The 22,020-nt window shown below is 38.0% G+C and overlaps 1 pseudogene; it reads left to right on the top strand.

Annotated features, from left to right (window-relative positions):
- Positions 1-20,400, top strand: part of LOC118850881 — a 33,084-nt pseudogene extending 12,684 nt beyond the window's left edge.
- Positions 20,401-22,020: the final 1,620 nt, after the last annotated feature.

Raw genomic sequence — 22,020 nt, 5'->3', positions numbered from 1 at the left:
CAAAATAGAAATTGAAAGAATCCACAGATCACCTCCTCAAAAAGATCCCAAAAAGAAAACTCCTAGGAATATTGTTGCCAAATTCCAGAGCTCCCAGGTCAAGGAGAAAATACTGCGAGCAGCCAGAAAGAAACAATTTGAGGATTGTGGAAAAACAATCAGGATAACACAGGAGCTAGCAGCTTCCACATTAAGGGATCGAAGGGCTTGGAATACGATATTCCGGAGGTCAATGGAGCTAAGATTAAAACCAAGAATCACCTATCCAGCAAAACTGAGTATCATGCTCCAAGGCAAAATATGGATTTTCAACAAAATAGAGGACTTTCAAGCTTTCTCAGTGAAAAGACCAGAGCTGAATAGAAAATTTGATTTTCAAACACAAGAATCAAGAGAAACATGAAAAGGAAAACAAGAAAGAGAAATCATAAGGGACTTACTAAAGTTGAACTGTTTTGTTTACATTCCTACATGGAAAGATGATGTGTAGGATTAATGAGACCTCAGTATCATAGTAGCTGAAAAGAATATGCATATATATATATGTGTGTGTGTGTGTATACACATGTGTGTGTCAATGTATGTATATGTGTAGGTGTGTATATATATATGTATATACATATATATGTGTGTGTGTGTGTGTGTATATATATATATATATATATATATGGGTGAGTTGAATATGAAGCGATGATATCTAAAAAAATAAAATCAAATTAAGGGATAAGGGATGAGAGAGGAATATATTGAGAGAGGGAGAAAGGGAGAGATAGAATGGGGTAATCACATCAATGTGGCAAGAAAAAGTGGTTCTGTAGGAAGGGAAGAGGGGGCAGGTGAGGAGGAATGAGTAAATCTTGCTCACATCGGATTTGACCTGAGGAGGGAATACCATACACACTCAATTGGGTATCTTACCCCACAGGAAAGAAGGAGGAAGAAGATAAAAAAGGGGGGATGATAGAAGGGAGGGCAGATGGGGGTGGAGGTAATCAAAAACAAACACTTTCAAAAAGGGACAGGGTCAAGGGAGCAAATTCAATAAAGGCGGTTAGGTTAGGAAGGAGCAAAACATAGTTAATCTTTCACAACATGAGTATTGTGGAAGGGTTATACATAATGATACACATGTGGCCTATGTTGAATTGCTTGCCTTCTAAGGGAGGGTGGGTGGGGAGGGAAGAAGGGAGAGAATTTGGAACTCTAGGTTTTAAAAACAGACGTTCAAAAATAAAAAAAAAAGTTTTTGCATGCAACTAGGAAATAAGATACACAGGCAATGGGGTGTAGAAATTTATCTTGCCCTACAAGAGTTGAAGGGAAAGGCGGATGGGAGGGGAAGGGGGGTGACAGAAGGGAGGGCTGACTGGGGAACAGGGCAACCAGAATATACTCCATCTTGGAGTGGGTGGGGGGGTAGAAATGAGGAGAAAATTCGTAATTCAAACTCTTGTGAAAATCAACGCTGAAAACCAAATATATTAAATAAATTAAATTTAAAAAAATTTAAAAAAAAACTTAATGGGCTGCTTCCAGAGGCAGTAGGCTCATTTTGATGGAGGTGTCCTTAAATAAAAGCTAGATGAGCACCTGTTGAGTAAATTGCAGAAATGATTCTTGTTCTAAATTAGATGGTCTACTTTTACTCTAAGATTTTGGACTTCTTATGAATGAAGAATAGTCTGCTGGCAGTGTAAAGGATAGGTTCAAGTGGAAAGAAAGCTAGGAAACCCTATCAGGAGGTTATAGCAAAAATGTCAGTATATAGTACTAGGATAGTGACAATGCAAATAGAAGAAGACAGATGCAAGCACTGGAACTGAGAGAACATGGTAAACAATTACACATAACAAGTTGAAAAATAATGGTGAGTTTAAAATATGGCACGGCGTTTGTTGAGTCTTTTCACCACACTGGCTCACTTTCCCTCATTTGGGATCCTACTTCTGGTAATGTAAGATCACATTAGTCCTTTGGATCACCATCAATCAATCAACAAGCATTTACCAAGTACATAATATGTTCCAGGAACAATTTTAAGTATGGGGATATACAAACAAAAAAAGGACTCAGCATTACATTTCTCATCTCCTTCCCTTTACATAGGCTATGTTTCCTGTGCTGGAATGCATTCCTTCCTGCCCTCTCTGCCTTCAAGAATTGTCAGTTTCCTCTAAGCCTCAGTGTGGGTGCCACATCCTTTTGTAAAAACCTGTCCCAATTCTCCCAGTGGTTTTTATTCGCTTTTTCTTCAAGTTAACTTGTTTTCACTTATCTATCTTTGTTCCATCAATCATCATCGGGGAAATGTATGCTAGGGCTGCTCTTGTGTTGAGAATGAGAGATGACGAGTAGACATACCAAGTGTTCCACTTGTATCTTCTAACTATCAGAAATGAGAAAGGCTCTTGTAAAATATTGTAAGGAATCTCTGTAGAAAAATGAGAGGAGAACATGAACCAGGTCTCATAGGATAGGCAATCATGGATAGGTTTGTGTATCCATCATTGAAGGAAATATCTAAGTCAATGAGATCGCATATCTGTTTGACTATTCAAGTATGTGAGCGCTTATCTTATTACCCCTCTATAAGCCACTTGAGAGTAGAACCTGTTCTTCATTTTATATATCCCTCTGCATCTACCATGGTTCCTCATACATATTAGGCATTAAGCAAAAATGTTTGTTAAATTGAACTGAATTTCACTTCACTCAACTTGGGTCTTAATTCCCTCAATCATTTTGATTTTATCTTTCGCAATTCAAAAAGCAAGAAAGTCTAATCAATTAACAATTAATTCTTTAATTAATTTAATTTAGCTAATTAATTAATTTGCTAAATGCTATTTGTGCCTAAAAATACTTTGCTAGGTGCTGGAGATATAAGTATATATAAGTTATATAAGATATAAGTACAAAATATGAAACCTTTCTGACTCATCAGGAGTAGAGGAAAAAGAGGAAATAAGCAGCTCCCCTATTGGCTATCTTCCTTCTATCTCCTGAAAACTTGAATCCCATGCTTTTATAGTTGATTTTATGAATTCCAATGCGCTACATTTATCGCTATTAAATTAGGCCTTTCCTTGTTCTTCTTTTATCCCAACCCAGATGTAAAAAGTCCATTTCTTTCTCCTTAATAACAAAAAATCATAGCATTATCAAACACTAAAAGCCAGAATGCATCTTGGACATCTCCTAGTCTAGTCTTCTCTTTTTTTTCCTATGCGAGCAAGCTAAGACACAAGTTACTTGTCCAATCGATTTCACTTACTCGGTCTGTACAGAACTTAATCTTAGTAAAAGAGAGTTTTCAACCAAATGAAACTGCTCTGTCAATTTCAAATAACTTCTGCAGAATCCTTAGTCTTCAAGATTCCAAAGAATTTTAAATTTGTTTTCTAATTACTTGTGAAAGTCTCTAGATAAGAGGAAGAAAAGTTGGGGGTAGTCTAACAAGTGATTTGGAGCCTCCAAAGACTTAATAACTCTTCAAGGAGGATGCAGACATCACAATATTAAAGTAATCACATTAAATAAATGTGAGTATGGGCACATTGTTTTAAAAATCCAAAGAAGCTAGGTTCCCTAAAGGAATTCTACAGCCCTTTTGCAATGAGAGTCAAAACATTACTAAGGCTCAAAAGAGAAAAAATCGTGTCATGATCTCTTTTAAGAGGAGATGAATAATAAAAATGTATCTAGGAAACCAGGTAGCAAGAAAGGGAGCCAACAGTTTCACTGGCAGAAAGAGACCTGCACATTTTTCTTTTCATAAGGAAGAGGAAAATCACAGATTTGTCTTTCAAAAGTTGTACGTTATTCTTCTTTAGAAAATTGTCATTTAATATCTCCAAGCTTCAGTTTCCTCCTCTGCATAAAAAGGCTAATAATGCCAGCAGTACCTATCTTATAGAATTGTCACAAAGATCAGATGAGATCATGTATGTAAAGCGCTTTTCAAACTTTAAAGGCCTACATGATTTTCAGTTTTCATTACTCTTTTTAATTTCATATAATGATTGATCAGCCTATATTAAGGGGCCTATGTCAATACTAGATTTTTTTTTTTATAATGAGAAATACCTCAAAAATCACCAGTCTTTTTTGAATGCTTTTGTACTTTTCTCTGATTCTGATTCATCCATGCTAATCAATTCTTCCAACATTTATCGACCCAAATAAGTTTCTCTGGTTCTCAGGATGATCTGCAAGGATTATAATACAGCCCCATTCTATCTAGTCAGTCATTATGTCCAGTATCCATGTTACTTAACTTTTTTCTCAAAAACAATTCCACAGGTATAGTTAGTCCCCTGAGAACAATGTTATAAATGATACTATATTCAGCTTTCATGATTTCATGGTGGGGTTGAGTTATCAATGTTAATTCATTACGTCGGACAGGACAATTTTATGCAGGTATCCTCACATTTCCCCCAAACAAACCTTAGCTTGCATTAGGCAGAGATCTTCCCTTTTGCCCTTCTTATTTCTTCCTTCCATGACTTTTAAGTCTCTGAATGCACTTATCATGTGTTATTTTGCATTATTTTGTGGGTTTTTTTAATATTGATGAGTGAATGAATTGCCTAAGGATCTCAATCTCTAGAACAGACACATCTGGGAAGTTCTCCTTTTCATTATCTAGCTGAACTTTCTTTTAAGGCTATTTCTACCAAACCTTTTGTCTACTTACTTTTTGTAAACTTACCTCAAAAATCCTCTTACACTAATTCCAATGGGGAAGTATGGTGCAATTGGTACAGGGCTAAGCTTGGAGTCTGGAATATATGGATTTAAGTCCTGCCTCTGACACCTGTGAGCTGTGTGGCCATAGTTAACTCACTTAAAATCTTAGTGCCTCATGCTTTTTAAAACTAAGTTATAGATAAGTTGCTGATCTGCATCAATGAAAGGAGTTTCCACACTGGGCTTCAACTATATCAATAAAATTACCAATGAAAAATAAAACAAAATTATGTGGAAACCAACTCTAAATTTAAGTAAAGAACACACTCTAAAGTGGGCCAGCTAGATTACATGGTAGATTTCAAAAGTATTGATGAACAGCAGATCTGCTGAGCCTGGTAGATACTCTCCCAGTATGGATAAGGCTTTCTCCAAGGAAATAAGGGTAAAATCCTGATAATTATGAGATGATAGGTCTGCTCAAATGCCATCTCTGACATGAGGCCTTTCCTGATTCTCAGGGAATAAATACAGAAGAACCTGCTAGATAGAACACCCTGACTGCTAATCTCCACTGAGTAGAATCCCTAGCTTTCTCTATAGCAAATGTAGGTACCTACAGGATTAGAGTTAATTAGGATTGGGACTTTTCTGACCCTACCCACTCCAATTGTTGGCAAGTCTTGAAATTCCTTCATATGATCAGTGTATTCATTACTTGAGGAAATGCTGTCTTTGCTGTGAAAGGTAAACTTCTTGAGGGAAGGGAATGTTTCTTTGCATCCTTGTACCTAACACTCCACTAGAGAAGGTAGTGCCAGTGAGGTACACAGTAAACCCTTAATAACTTTTTAATTGAACTGCCTCATTTTTACGGATGTGGGAGGGGGATAGAACCCTGCGGAATTCATTATTTCTTTATATTATTGTACTACCTGGCGATGAATCAAGTTCTTGCTGAGTTGGTCATATCTAAAGCAAGTAGCTACAGATATGGCTGTTGATAATGTATTTTTTTCATCTCTCTAATTCTTCTAAGAATTCTAAAAAGAGAAAACAAAGTCATGTTTGCTAAAATGAAATATATATATACATACATGCATATATATGTATATATATACATGTATACATATATTTATATATACATGTATATATATATATTTCTGATAGCCTGATGCTCTCAAGTCTTTTTGATTAATAGTACTATAGGCAACCAAACAGAGCCAAATTAGAAACTTCATGAGCCAGTTACTTACATTTTCATAAACAAAAAAGTAAGACACATAGATGCTTATTACTTAGCAAGACAGTGAAGCCTGAAGCCCATGAATTAAGTTTGGGTCCCTCTCGGTGAAAATGAGATCTGACTTCCTCATTATACAATCTGACATCCTTCATCTAAAACCAAATGAGATAATAAAGTAAGAGAGATGAGATGTATTTTCTGCATAAAGAACCATATAATCCTTTACTTCATCTAAATAATAGATTCATAAAAACCCTCTCATTCTTTCTAAGTTGTCTGTGAAACATTAATATATCCACATGTTTGCAGATGCCAGATGCTGAAATATATCCTGAGTATTTATTACTACAGAGGTAATGAATACACTAATAGGTGGTTGTTTATTTAATTTCATCTGGTCACAGAGTTTGTGATGCTTCAGAGTTTAAGAAGATTAAATTCTAGAATGGAATAATGAGTCCAAAAGTAAATTTCATTCAACTCAAAAAGTGATATTCCATCACAAAGACTATTGAAGACAACACATTCAAAAGACACATAGAATATTCAAAGAACCAAAGTCTACCTTCTCAAGAGTTTTTCATCCAGAAATGAACATTGTAATATATCAAGCTAGGATAGAAATCCAGATGCAAATTAATAGCCTTCTCAGTTCTATAAAGCATGCAAGTACTCAATCCATTCAACAAATAGTTATTGGCTGTCTACATCATGCAAAATACCAAGCTAAGTGCTGTGATGACTAAGAATGCACCTGGACTTTGATGATTCATAAAAATATTATAAAAATTTGGATCACCTTTCAAAATGCAGAAACTATTTTAAAAATCAGCAGGATTTCATTTGAACAGTAAGTAAAAGATTCATGAAATTGTTTCTTTTTTTCTTAAGTTGGACAAACATAATTAGATCTTTATTTCATGCTCCTCATTATGCTAAGAATTTCATTCCCACTTTCTCACCAAAAGTAGCAACAATTTCTCAGAAGTCAAGAGACTGACAGGTAATCATACACACCCCCACATTCATTCTAGTACAGTACGCACAGGTGGTACATACCCTGCCAACAATAACCAAGTATATTAAAAATAAATAATACATTTTGAAAAGCAGACAAGGGAACAGAAAAAATGAATATTCTTACCATGTTGAACATGTGTTCATATACATATTAAAAAATCATCCACATAAAATATATCTTTTAAAGTAAGCATACGTATGAGGTTGTTCATTTCCATTGATTCTGCTACCTTATAACAGCTATAAAAGAACAGATAGAAGGATTGTACATCAAATCTAGATAAGTGGAACAGAATATGCCAGGGACTCCAAAGTCTTGTTAGGGCAAAAATAAATTAGATCTTCTATTTTCTTCTACTGTTTTTAATATAGTCATTGATAGAAGACATTTACCCAAATACTTTGAAACTACAAAGTGTAATTTTAATGAAAGGAATTGTAATTACTACTATATATTTTGAGAGAATCTACAAAAGTATAACTGGGAGAAAGAAGGTAAAGCCTAAGGTTGAAAACACTTATGAAATGCTATTTTCCAAACCATTTTCAGTGATGCATGTAAGCTCTAGTCTTGCTGAAATAGTCCATGACTGGTAGTCAGTGAGCATCTGAAAGCTCTGTCTCCATTCCATCTAATAATTCTGATTTACTGGGAAAAATCTCCAGTTGTCTAACTTTTGCTATAGCTGAGAGAAATAGTTGACATATCAACATATTTACATTCCCCTCAAACCCATATGAATATATCTGCTACAAAATTTTAAATGAATATTTTTAAAGGCTACGTTCATTGATTTCTAAAGTCTTAAGCACCTTTAACATATTTAAGAACTCTTATGGAATTAGCAAGCATACGCTAAATTGTATATATCATACAGTTGAAGCCATTTAGACCAAAGTTCACAGAAGAGCAACAGTTAACCAAACTCATTAATTGGAGTTCTGTTTACTGGATCTATGGTCAATGTTACCCATGTTTTCCTTTAAACAGAACTCTCCTTAACTTAGTAAAACTGTTGTTGCCTTTTACTTCTATCTTACCCCCTGACTCCCCAGACTATTTCTACTTTCACTCCTTTGGCCTTCTGACTCCAAATGGTGAGTGTCTTCCCCAAACCTCCATTTGAGGAAGTACATGCTCAGTTCTTACCAGCCTCAGCTCTCAACCCTCCAGACCACTTTTCCACCTTGTCCTAGTACAGAGGTACCTCTCCTCTTTCCCAATTCTCCATTTCTGCTTTCCAGCTCTTCTTTCACGTACCAGTTTCCCTTTTTAGAATATAAACCCCATGAGGTCAGAACTATCTTTATTTTTGTTTCTCTTTGTATTCCCAGTGTTTAGAACAATGCCTGGAACATACTGAGAGCTTAATAAATGCTCTACCTAATTTAATGGGCTTCCTTGTAGTTTCTCATACTCAAAATTCCATCTCCCATCTCCCATCCCTTTGTAGAGGTTGTCCCACAGGAATGGTAAGTACATTCTCTTCAATATGCCTGTGAGTTTCTTTAGCCCATGTCAAAGATCAAGTGCCCCCTCCCACTTGAGTTCTCTCTTGATCTCCCACCTAGTAGTAAATTTACCTTGTTTGTATTAACATGTATGTGTTTTCCCTGTAGAACATAAGTTCCTTGAGGGCTTGGACTGTTTTGTTTTTGCCTTTGTATCTTCAGTAATTGACACATAGTAGATGCTTAATCAAAGCTTAGTAATTGCTTGATTTCAGGAAGAAATCCTCTGGCTGAATACCAAAAGCATGTGGGAATTATGTACATGGTCTATAGCAAAGGTTCTCAACCTGGGGTCCATGAACTATTTTTCAACATTTAAATAATTTGAAAGCTATATTCCAATACTTCCTTTTTAACCTTATATGCATTTGATTTAATCTTTATGCATCTGAAAACATCATTCTGGGAAGGTGTCCATAGGCTTCACCAGACTGCCATGTTATTCTGGTCTAGACCTCTTACTAAATAGACTTGCTTTACAATTGTCAGCAAGGCATAGAGTCCTGTTTCCAAAGACATGACTATTCTTTGCAACTGACCTGCTAACAGGACCCTACTTGATTAAATATCAAATAATTCTCCTAAGAAAGATTAACTGAATTCTGGGATTCCAATGGTCACTCCATCCCCTCCCCCCACCCCCACCTCGCCATGGAAAACAACAACAACAACAACACAAAGTAAGACAGCCATAATCACGGTAATATATATGAACTCAATCCCTCAACTTTGAGGCATACTCTAAGTTTTATTTTTAGTGCACAATTTGTGTTTCACTGGTCAAAATAGATACATGACAAAAAGAAAAGGAATGGCTTTCTTAAGTTTTACAAATTGTCTCCCTAACATGGAAACTGAGAATTTCCAGTCCACTTGATTGGGATTGGTGCATGGATTAACATCTCCTCCTTGTACTGAATCCTTTCCCAAGTTACCTAGAATATGGACCCTCTCTGTTTGTCTTGTTTCATTTCGGTATCTCATCAAGCCAATTCCAATTTATAGGAAATTGTTAAAGACATCTTTCTCCTAATTTAGAGCATTTCTTTTTAAGCAAAGATATTCTTTAACATTGTGATGGAGACTGGCATATGTACAAAACACTTCTGATGGCATCACTCCACATGGAAGAAGCTAGGAGCCTGCTTCCAGCAGAGTAGTGATGACATGGAACAGACATGCCTTGGAGAGATTTAAGCATGCCTAGACATTCTTTAAATGGTATGTTAACCATATGGTTAGGAGAAGCTTTTTCAATTGGCTGAGTGACTAGAACTCAGTGTACCTTCCAAAAGGTACTAGGACCAGAACCTAAGCTATTTTCTCTTTGGCTTTTTTCTTCTGGTTTGACTTCTTCACTGTCACTGTATGGGGAGAGACAAGGCTGTAAAATGGGAAGCCTTTGGGCTCACCCCAGTAAGGCCTCAATATGGGCTTATGAAATCCAGCTTCAATCTTTTTGCCTTTGTGTTTGTTCTTTTCTATTTTCAATGAAAGGACCAGAGACTCTGACCTTGTGATACTTAAAAGATCAGGAGAGTATGCTTCTGACACTGCTATTTCCCAGTGTCTCAGTATCTGGATTTAACCATCAGCATCAATGGACCAAGGAGAAAAGAGGTGACTTTTGAGAGTGACCTTCCGTTCAACTAATCATTAAGCATTTATTAAGTGCCAACTATGTGCACTGGAGTAAATGCTAGCTAGGAAGTTGAACAAAGTATGAATCTTGTGATGATGTAAAATGTTTGAGAAACATAGTTTCTGGGTAATTTAATAATTTTATTAATAAGGCCAGCATATTATTAATTAAAAGGATGGTCATTTGGCTGTCTCTCATGGACCAAAAATAATCATGGTAGTGGGCTCAGGGGTTTTTATGTTTGTTCTTTTGGAAGAGAAGTAAAAATAAACTGAAGGGTTAACAGGATCATTGTTAAATGTCAAATGGGAATATCATAATGAGGGGCTGAGTCATGTGTCACCCTTGGACAAAGAAGTTGGACAATCTCTATCTCCAGACCACCCTCCAGCCTTCAGTCCTCTATTTAAAGAATGTATGCCCCACCCTAGCCTAAGCAGAACACAATGGTTAGTCCAATCTTGTTATAAGCAATATCTTTCAAAATACTGAACTTTCAAAATCAGGTCTTTAGAAGGAGAGGAAAATTCTGGACTCCCCAAATTATTGCTTATCAATAATCATTTCTCTCAATCTACAGAAAACATGAAGCCATGAATAACTGATTTCACAGTCTCTAAATCTGGAAAAGTTTGGGGAGAGATTATTTTGGGGGTTTCTTTATGTTCAAAGTAAATGTGTCTCTGTAGAAGCCACTTTGTTAACTGATTAAATGGATTGAAGAGCTAGTCACTAGCACAGACCTGCGCAACTTGTAAACTTCTTCAGATCTGCAGATAGGTTAGATTAGAGACAGACTGAGAGACAGGAGAGTTCCCAATGGCAACCCTACATTTTTTGCAGGCCACAAGTGGCCTGAAGGCTGTGTATTGTGCAGGCCTGTGCTAAGCACTTAAGTGTGGGTAAAATACCATTTCCCCACTGTTGAGAGCTCAAGCTGACGTCAGTATGGAAAAGACACTTCTAAAGCCCTTGGGGTTCTGAACCCTGAAGGGAAGATAGAGCCACCTGTCTCCGAGAAAGTAATCTTAGAGCATACTCACTCCACTCTAAGAACTCGTTTCATATCAAATATGACTTTCTTTGAAGGAAGACCGAGGGAGTGGGATTTTTCAAAGAGGCTAAATAAAGTATAAATCTATAGAAGATGCAAAGCCATGAATGACTTATTTCATAGTCTCCAAATCTGAAAAAAGTTGGGAGAAGGGGGAATTACTTTGGGGCTCTTCTTTGTGTTGCTTCTGTGATCTTTACATAAAGTAAAGGAAGCAGAATCTCACTGGATCAGAGAATAGAATCAAAGAGCTGTGCTGGAAGGCACCTTAGCAATCAAGGAATCTTCACCTGGCATATGAGGACCAGCCCTAAATCCCACAGGTAGTAAGCCAGAGAGCTGAGATTTTAACAAAGGTCCAAGGACCCTATGGTCAATACTTTAAGACTGGAAGAAACCTTAGAGATTAACCAATCCTGACTTTTACAGACAAAGAAACTGAGTCCTAGGGAAGAATAAGTGATTTACTCAGTTACACAGGTAGTAAAAAACAGAATAAGGATTCAAACCCAGGTTGTCTGACTATACACAAATTGCTAATTCCAACAAATTATGCTATTTTGTGCTATGTCTTACCACTCCAAAGCCTTCTAAGAAAACAGCTAATAATAGAACCTACCCACTGTCCACATGTTGCACAGCCAATTTTTTTATCATTTAACATGAATCATGGATCAATCTTTTACATGTTTCACAGAAGCTAAGCAACACAGTGCTGACCTGGAGTCTCAAGGACTTAAAGTCCTGTGTTCAAATGGTGGTTCAGACACTTAGTAGCTACATAGCCTATAGAAAGTCACTTAATTTCAATAACTTCATCTATAAAAAGGGGATAATAACAGCATCTACCTAAGAGGGTTATTGTAAGGATCCAATGAAGTAACTGTAACTCAATAAGCCAGACCTTAAAGCACTGAGCAGGAGGCTTTCAAATCATGAACCTGTAACAACAATGCTACTTGCCACCACAGTGGCTGTGTAAGGCCAATATAACACCAGCACACAGGAGGGCTACTAGCACAGGTCCTTTGATCTGCTTTTCTAAGGAAAGCAACTTTAAGGGGTTTACAATCTCACTTTAGTTAAACAAACATTATCATTCACTTAGTTCAGGGGAAAAAGTCCACACCCTGAAATTCAGAGAAAACACAAAGAGAAATTATATAAACAGAGCAAATAAACACAAATCAGCAGACAGAGCTTCTGTCTAACCAAAGCATTACATTCATAGTTACCAGAGAGAGAAGCACCAACATCTGGGTTTTTCAAAACCAGGGTGGGTCTAGTGGCTACCCAGAGTCTTGTCTGGTCAAATCACATGATACTCTTCCAGTGAGTGAGCCCCAAGCAAAATGCTAACCTCAGAGTATATATACATGTCTTGAGGGTCAGAGGGCATCACAGCCATGCAACTCAAGTCCATGTGACCTAGGCCTTCCCATAACTTAAGCAGGTCATCAAAGACTCCTGATTCAATCAAAGACTCTTGATTGAAACAAAGGCAAGACTCAAAGGCACTTGATTGCCTTAGTGCTGAGAAGCACTCCAAAACCAAAGGCAACAAAAAGGTTCCACTTTACTTGCCACTACAGAACCTCATGGTCATACCTATTCTTGACTGAAATAAGAATGGATTTCTGAGTTAATTAGCAAGCCATAAAGGAATACATAATAAAAACGTGCAGAGCATTATATTAGGTAGTGGGCATCAGTAATCGTAATCACATATAAACACAAGGAAGATTTTCAGTTTAAAGGACACTTAGAGGTCATTGGGTCTAAACTCTCATTTTGAAGATGAGGAAACTGAGGCATGGAGCTGTCAAAGTCACACAAGATGTAAGTAGCTAAGTCAAAATTCAAACACAAGTCATTATGCTAGTTGTCTCTTATTTTAAGCATATTTTCACACCCTAATATAGACCAGCTATGTAACTATGGTCATATGATTTCATGTCTTAGTGCCTGGGGTAGAGATGGGAAGGAAGGAGCCAGCTTCAATGCAAAATTAAAATTCATTCACTTTTTTTTTTGTCCAAGAAACAAAGACAGTTTTTGTATTTTCTTGTCCCTGAGAAAGTACATAATTTAATGGATACATTCATAAGAATTTAGGAGGGCATAATATGGTTCCCAATTTATTCCCTCTCCCATGAGAAGATGAAGAGCTAGAAAAAGTAAACCTTAATATTGAAGGCCTAACAATGGCTGGTTTGAAATTATCCATTATAGATTCATGTCTAGAAGAGGGCTTTGGGGTTATCTGGTCCAATTCTTTCACTGTATAGATGAAGAAACTGAGAACCAGAGAGGTTCAGTGACTTGCCTAAGGTCACAAAGGTAGTACCGGAGTGACAAAGTTGCCTAAGGTCACAAAGGTAGTACCGGACTGACAAAGTTGCTAGCAGCTGCTGTGGAGGTGAAAGGACAACAAGACCAACAACAAAAGCACACAGGAGGGCTGCTAGCACAGATCCTTTGATCTGCTTTTCTAAGGAAAACAACTTTAAGGGGTTAACAATTTTACTTTAGTTAAAACATGCATATACCATTCACTTAGTTCAGGGGGAAAAGCCAGCATCCTGAATTTCAGAGCAAATACAAAGAGAAATTACAAACAGATCAACAGATAGGCTTTTATCTGTCTGACTAAATCACAATAGATACAAAGTTACAAGAGAGAAGCACCAACATCTGGGTTTTCAAAGCCAGGGTGGGGCTGCTTCAACTCTTACCCAGAGTCTTATCACCAACACTCTTTCAATGAGTGTGCCCCCAAAACTACAACAACAACAAAACACCAACCTCAGATCTGTCTCAGGGCCCTGGGGCACTTGATTACCTCAGTGCTGAGAAGCACTCCAAAACAAAAAACCAAAGGGTCCCACTTTACCTGCCCCAATCAAACAAAGGCAAGACTCATTAAAGGCACTCGATGGCCTTAGCATTCCAAAAGAGAAAAACAGCAAAAAAGTCTCCCCCTAATTGCTGTAACAGGGACTGGAAGCAAGGTCTCCTAATTCCACATCCAGTGGTCTCTCCACTCACTGTCTCTCCTCTTGTTTGTCTTCTAAACAAACAAATGATATCTAAATTTTCCTTCATCCAGGTCTCCCTAAAACACAACAAGAATTTTTTTTCAACAAGAATTTTAATAATCACCACTACTTTTGAAGTGCAGAAAGTTGTGATAGAATGAGCATTAAATCCAGAGTCAGGAAGGGCAAGGGTCAATATGTTGCTGATGCTCCTTAGCTGTGTGAACAAAGGGAAGTCTCTTCATCTTTCTGTTCCTCAGCTCCTTCCAAATGGGGCTAATAATGCCAACAATCTCCTGGTGCTCTTGGCAGTAATGAGCTTTATTATAAACCTTGAAATGTTTTATAAATGTGAATTGTTATTGTGAATTCATGCTTCAAAAGCAAATCCAAGCATTGAACATATTACTCTGTTAGAGCATACGCAGTCCATTACAGTATATGTTGCTGGTGACAATAATTATTTAGGGTAAATGAAGGAATCAGCTTCCATTTTTAAAACATAATTCCAGCATGGCAAAATGATGTTTTTCACATTATTGTAAAATGTTCATTGCCAAATTCCAGCATGGCAAAGTGTGCTATCTTGCTTCAAAGTGCCTCTTTTTTCCCCTTACCTCTCACACTGAAGGCATATTGTATTTTATATGGGAGGGGGCAGCTACAGGAGATATTTTTCAATTACTAATTGAATTTTGCAAGAACCTATGAACATCACTCATGTAAAGATTCCACCAGTAAAACCTTTTTTGTCCCCTTTGAAACATGAGCCTTTAATCAGCCATCCCTGAGGAATGGCAAAGGTTCACTTTCACTATCAAGTCAAATAAATTGAACCCTAACTTATGAAAAATGCAATTTAAGAATAAAAAGGATTTTGCTGCAGACAATGTGATGGTATTTCTGTACCTTGTGCAAATCGGCTTCTGCTAAAGCAATGACTTTTGAGCCTTAGCGGGTCTCATTAGACTTAAGAAGACTGTTTCAATTAGATGACCACAAAGAAATCCCCAGGCTCTTTAAGCATCCATTTCTAATGTAGCTATCTTGGTGTGGCACATTAAGAGCTTGGCTATCTCTGACTGAAACTCTATAATGGCAGGGAATTATCACTATGGCCCTACTCCTAATATCTCTGACACAAAGGGACAAAAAAGCAATGGAGAATAGAGCTTCCTTCCTAAAGCCAACCTTGTCTAGCTGAAAAGTAGGTGTCTAGTCCCAGACTTCCTGTTTCCAGCAAACAACTTTCATTACTCAAAAACACTTGTGCTCAAGCATGTATACTCGTTTGTTGAGCTGCTGGCTGGTTACAGCAGTGTGACAGCCTCAACATTATCCTCGTACATGGTTCTGTGAATTTCTTTCAATTTCGGGTTATCAGCTTCAAGGGAACAAGTACACTGACAAATCATGGGATTGGGCCACGTGAGTGCTTAAGATAATCTTTCTGATAATAATGTGGTGATGAGGAGAATAAATAGAAAACAATGTACAACATCCCCTGAGAGTCTCTGGTCACCTCCTAGGCTTCCAGAATTCCTTTCTAGCTCTTATTAGATTTCCTAGTATTTCTGTGGGGAAAATGGACAAACCCTCCCTTTAAACCTTTCACATGGATAAAGGACTTGCTCACACACACCTAGTCTGTGGTTTTGATTGAATTATTAATAAAACTGTCTGGACCTCTGGGCCAGACCCATGACTCACTTAAGTGTAGGGAACTCCTGGTGAGGAATTCCTTCTACCAATACAACCTATGTTCTGAAAAAGCTACCTGGAATACGGAGAAGTTGAGTGCCAACAGTCACACTGGCAATATGTGCCAGATGTGGGACTTAAGCCCAAGCCTTCTGTACTCCAAGGCCAGTCCTCTGACTGGTCCATCAAGCTGCCTTTTATTAGATTCACAGCAATTATTTGACACTTGTTGAATTCAATTGAAACTTAATAGCAGATCTCACTTTTCTTGCACACCCCTTTTGGCTGAATTCCATACAAATGTCGAAAATGAAAATGTGATGGGCCATTTCATTGTTGAGAGTTCTTTATTCTATAAAAAAAAATGTTACAAACTCACAGAAGTAGAGAATTTCAGAGCTGGAAAGGACCTCATCACCCATCTCCTTCAATCAAGTCATTAATCATTTTGCCACCATCGCTTGAATAAGGGATGAATATCTTCATGATTCTAACACAGTTAATTTGATAAAAAGCAAAATAAATTAATGAATTATATGAATAAATTATCAATATGCCATAGGATTGAGCTTTGGAAAAGACTAGAGATTACACAGCCCATGTTTTAAGAAATTCCCCATTCAAATGGAAGCTCCCCGAGAACAAGGATTATTTTTTGCCCTTCTTCAAATCCCTAGATGGAACAGAGTAGACACAATGTTTATTGATTGACTGACAACAAAGCCCTTCCCCAAGGTTACTTGGGTAATAAATACCATTTTAACACAGATCTTCTGACTGTAAATCCAGTACCCTGCCCATGACACCACCAATCTCAGTGCTTTTGTATAAAATACCCAATATTTCCTTCATCAAGACTCCTTAACTAATCTATTATGAGAAGGGCAAGATTTGTCACTTCATCACCCAACAGATATTGCTCTTTGCTTTTCAGGTAACCAGCCAGCTTATGAATCATTCTTCTTGGATTGCCAATGCTAACCCCACAATTGTTCATTGTGAATGGAAAAGAAAGATGACTTCCTCACATTCCTCTGCTCTGGAAGGTCATCAAGCATTTGACATCAAAATGCCTAAATAGAGCTATTAAATTTTCTAATGAAACATTTAAGCATCAGCAGTTCCCTTAATGGGAAGCACTGAAGACAAACTAAAGTGTGAGCAATGTTGGCATGAATATTTGAGCTGATATGCCAAAGGAAAAGGCATCATGGTGCATGAATGAATGAATAAAAAGCATTTATTAAGCTCTTACTATGTGCCAAGTACTAGAGGTTCAAGTAGAAAATCAAGATCATCTCTGCCCTCAAGGACTCTACATTCTAACAAGGAAAAATAATACATAGGGAATGGTGATCAGAGAGGAATGTTTTGGTCTGAGAAGAGAGTTAGCAAATGGAGCCATAGGAGAGTTAAATGGCATGCTCTTTTCAATAGAAATGGTAGTATTAATTTAACATAATCAATTCATTTAATTATGGTTCCAGAGCTGGAAAGTTGAGATAGAGGAAGAGGTATATGGGAGGTGTGTGGAAACAGGGCAAATGGTGAGAAGACAGCCAAGAGGAATGTAAAGCATGGCTCAGACTGGTTAGACACAATGAGCCATGTGACATGCTTCCTAATCAAGACAGGAGAGTAATTCCAGAGATAAGAGGGTGCAGTAGCCAAGGGCACAGTCTCAAATCCACAGGAAGATGCAGCAGCCGATGGCGAGGTCCAGTGGTCTGAAGAGTCCAGTAGCTATAAGGGCAGATGGCAGATCCAATATCCAGAGGGTGAACCAGCAGGAAGGGCAGACAGAAAATTAATGATTGGAGTGGAAAAGGATACACTTAAAGTAAGGAAGGGTTGGGTTTAAATTTCATGTCAGCTAAGTGAGCCTGGCCAAGTCATTTCAGGCAATTTACAGTGATCTGCAAACTTTTTTATCCTAATTATTTAGAAATTGTTTAAGTATTTATACCCCCCAATGTGTGTATATTTACTTATTTATAAATTTATATGTGTTCTACTATGCTAAAATTATGTGAATGTTCAATTTTCACAAAAACCAAAATAAAAAAAGATGAGATAAAGATGAAATAGCCTTTGATCTTTGAGCCAGTAAGGAGTCTCTGCAGTTGACTGAGAAAAGGAGAGACACAATCAGACCTGTACCTTTAGAAAAATCCCTGTGACAGTGCTGTGAAGAATGGACTGAAGAAGGAGAAACTTGAGTCAGAGGGATAAGTTAGGAGGCCGTTGCACAAGACCAGGTGAGAGGTGATAAAGGCCTGAACTAGGCTGGTATATGCATGAAATGAAAGAATGTACAGATGTGAAACATTTCGAAGAGATAAAAACAAGTTCAGCAACAAGGTTATATAGGGTCAGGGAGAGGAAGGAGTTAAAGATGACATTGACATGGAAAACCTAGCTTATTGAAAGGATGGAGGTACCCTTAATAGAAATAGGGAAATTCAGAAGAGGGGTAGGTGTGGGAGAACCATATGTTGTACATATGTCTACCTAAGTAAGCCTGGTCGTTCTTTTCCACTCACTCTGCCCTACACTAAAAGAAAAGGGGGGGAAGTCAAGCCCTTATACACAGGTCACTTCCCCAAAGCCAGAGACCACCCTTGGTCACTCCACTTTACAGGCAAAAAGTGATCTGAGGGTCATAGGATAAGTATACTAGGGGCAATTTTCCCAATGGCATCCTGTTCATCCATGACTGAGTGCCTGGGCAGTGCTTAGGTTATTTCTTCCATGAGGGGTGATACCTGATGTAGACATTGGGTGGCTGAGAGCTTGTATAGTAGAGGGAGGGGATAAAATAGAGGGAACCTTAGGGGAGAAGTATCAATGTGGTTTTGAGAAGACAATCCCACAACTGGCTATCATCGGACCTATCTCCCTACCCTCTGATACATCCCTAGCAGTCAAACTCTGTCCCCTTGGAGTAAGCCCACAGCTCCCTCTTTAGAACCTGCTATACTAAATAATGGAGGGGTTGAGATCTGCATTGATGAAGGAAGCTTTCCATACTACTTCTCACGTTCACCTACACCAGGGGAAGAAATTTCCTTCTCTGACTTATTAGATAGGTAACCCTGGGAAGGTTCCTTAATGTCTCCAAGTTTCTTTCCATCTGTATTGGTGGGGGCAGTTCCCACAACGGCAAAATCAGAGATGTTTCAAACACACCAAATGAAATTTAACAATTATTCCCCTTGATCCCACGTGCACAGGGCATTCTTATTTCCTATGCAGTAAAAATGAACCAGGTTTCTCCACTTGTTCGACTTCACCAGTATGCCAGACAGAAACTATGTTGCTGGGTTCTTGTATCACTTGCTATTTTGAAGATTTATCTCTCATCGATTTTGAAATCCAGTGCTGAAGTTTAAAGTGACTCAATTACACCACCCTCATTTCCACTGAGTTACATCGTACAGTAGGTTGACTCAGGATGGAAAGCAAATTTCCATAATTGCGTTATAGTGATGAACTGACAAAGGACTTGCATTCTGACATTAAAATCACATCCTTTCTGTCTCTGGGCCCTCATGCTAGCTTCACTAATGGGCCACAGAGTATTTCCTCATTCTGAGCGTGCATTATGGGTGGAATTAACTTACCAGTTGAACTGTATAAAAATCACATTGTTTCTCATTATTCCTTATGAGAAAGAAACCACAATAGCTCATATTTTGCTATGGCATTTGAAGTGATAGCGGTAGCAGGAATGCCATGACTACAATGATGTTTCTTTACTGAAAATAACTTGCATTAGCATCATCAATCCATGGCCAACTCCAGGACAGCCAAGAAAATACGTATTGGTTTATTTGTCCAGAGTGAAAGGAATTATGTTGGGTGTTAAGGATTTATTTATATTTAGAGCTGGAAGGGGTTTTACACTTAGTTCAACTCTTTCATTTTACAGCTGAGAAAACTAAAGTCCAGAGAAGGAAAGTGACCTACCAAAAATCACAGTGACAGAGCAAACGCTGCCCACTCCCAGTCCATTCTCTGATTCTTAATCCATTGTTATTTCTTCTGAACTATGCCGTCTCTTTTGATTCCTAATTCTTCATGAAAATATAGATATTTGGGGAATTCTAAATGTATTTGCTAAGAAGCTTATAGTTTATCAAAAGTTCAAATTTCAATACTGTCACAGACATTAAAAGGCTTACACACTGTCCAAATCTGTTTATGCTTCAAGAATTATATTGCCCAGGAGAGAACCAACCATTGAGAAAGAACCCAGATCTTGGTATGGAAGTTCTCTTCACTTTTTCCCTGGTGCCTCTTCCAGTCAGGTGTTTGTGACTCCCACTGCCTTAGCAAATATGTCTCAAAACAGAGCAGTTTGCCCAGTAGGAGACGCCATACCCAGCAGACCGTGGGCTCAGCTGTCCAAATGCAGAATCAAGAGGAATTATTAAGAAGTGCAGCCCCAAGCAACTGCCCAACAGATACAGTGTGCCAAGGGAGAGCCCTGTGAGATCACAAAAAAAGAAAAGATGCAGAGCCCTCAAGGGTCACAAGTGACTCTCCTTGAATATATGTATGTTCCTCTGTATAAAATCTTTCCATATAATTTTCATACTTAACCTGCTACTAGAGAAGAAACAAATGAGATGGTGTCAATCCAGATATTTTATAGGGGAAAAAATACTCTGTAGTCCTTTCCTTGTGAATGTATTTTATTTTTTTCAATGCTATTAAAGGTCTGGGAGATCAGGTTCTCTATGCCTTTCATTTCTTTGTCCACTGTCCCTCATTCCACCACTCACAACATCCCCAGTCCAGTGCTAGCAGCACACAACACATGTTCAGTAATGTTGACTAGCCGAAGACAAAATAAAAATGCAACATTTTTTCCCCTAGGAAACAAGAACAAGGACCTGATCTCTGGCTAGTTCCTCTCCTCTGGCTGTCATCTGACATGTGGTCCTGCCTACATTCACTACACACATAGTTCTGGGTTGAGAGAAGGCTTAAGGGATGAAAGGACTCGATGTCTGTCACATAGTAAGCACTCAACAACTATTAATTGCTCAAATGGCACAGAGCCCTAGGGTACTGGGTTCTAAGGAGAGAAGACAGGAGGGATAGAGGGAGGGAGGAAAGCTTCTTATTTTCTTAGGAAGGGAGAGACAAGTAGGAAATCTAGAAGACAGATTTCCAGGGGCATTACCATAGAGCCCTTAGCTGGGGCAGTAGAGATCCCCTATTTATTGACTAAAAAGGGCAGTTGGGAAGAGGGTTCAGGAGAGACACAGTGAGGACATACGGCACTCACCTACACAGAAAGAGATGGCCAAGATCTGCATGGGTTATACATAGATCCTGAGTCTCAGGCATAAGCATCCCCTACATATATAGAATTCCCTTTCTCAAATATGTTAGACCTTTCAGAGGGAAGGGAAACTGAATGAACTGTACATGTAAAGAGCCTAGTACCCTTCTGGGAAATTCTATTCCATGAACAGAGCACTGTGCTAAGAAAGTTACAGAGTGTAGATAGGGTAAAATAATAGTAAATAACTAGCATTTATAAAGACCTTTATGGCTTGCAAAGCTAACTTTACATGCATTATCTCATATGCTACTCACAATAATTCTATGAGTCATTAGGTGCTATTATTATCCAAATTTTACAGATGACAAAACAGAGACAGAGAAGTAACTATTCCCATTTAACAGACAAGAAGTTGATTGATTTGCCCAGGTTGATACAGCTTGTAAATATCTGAGGCAGGATTCAAATCCAGATCTTCCTGACTCCAAGTCTAGTGCTCTATCCACCGAACCATCTAGTCACCTCACTTAATAAGATTTAGTATTACCTATATTTCCAGTCTAAATACCTTCAGACTGTTTTAGTTCTTCCCCCCACCAAAAAAAAAATTATGTAAACCTCCATTTTAGAAAAGTGAAAAAGATTGATTCATTCTCTAAAAATGAAAAGACAGCAGATTAAAAATGAGCTGTGGTGTCAAAGACTTAAGAAATAGCAAGATATGGCCAAGCACAAGTTCATGGGACTCAGCAGAACTGCCACCAAGTGGAAAGAAGAGGAGAAAAAATCAGGAGCGGAAGCTGCTGGGAATGGGAATGA

This window comes from Trichosurus vulpecula, chromosome 5 (genome assembly GCF_011100635.1).
Source record: "Trichosurus vulpecula isolate mTriVul1 chromosome 5, mTriVul1.pri, whole genome shotgun sequence".
Taxonomy (NCBI): Eukaryota; Metazoa; Chordata; class Mammalia; order Diprotodontia; family Phalangeridae; genus Trichosurus; species Trichosurus vulpecula.
Note: the sequence above shows the minus strand (reverse complement) of the source record. Positions and strands in the feature narration are given on the sequence as shown.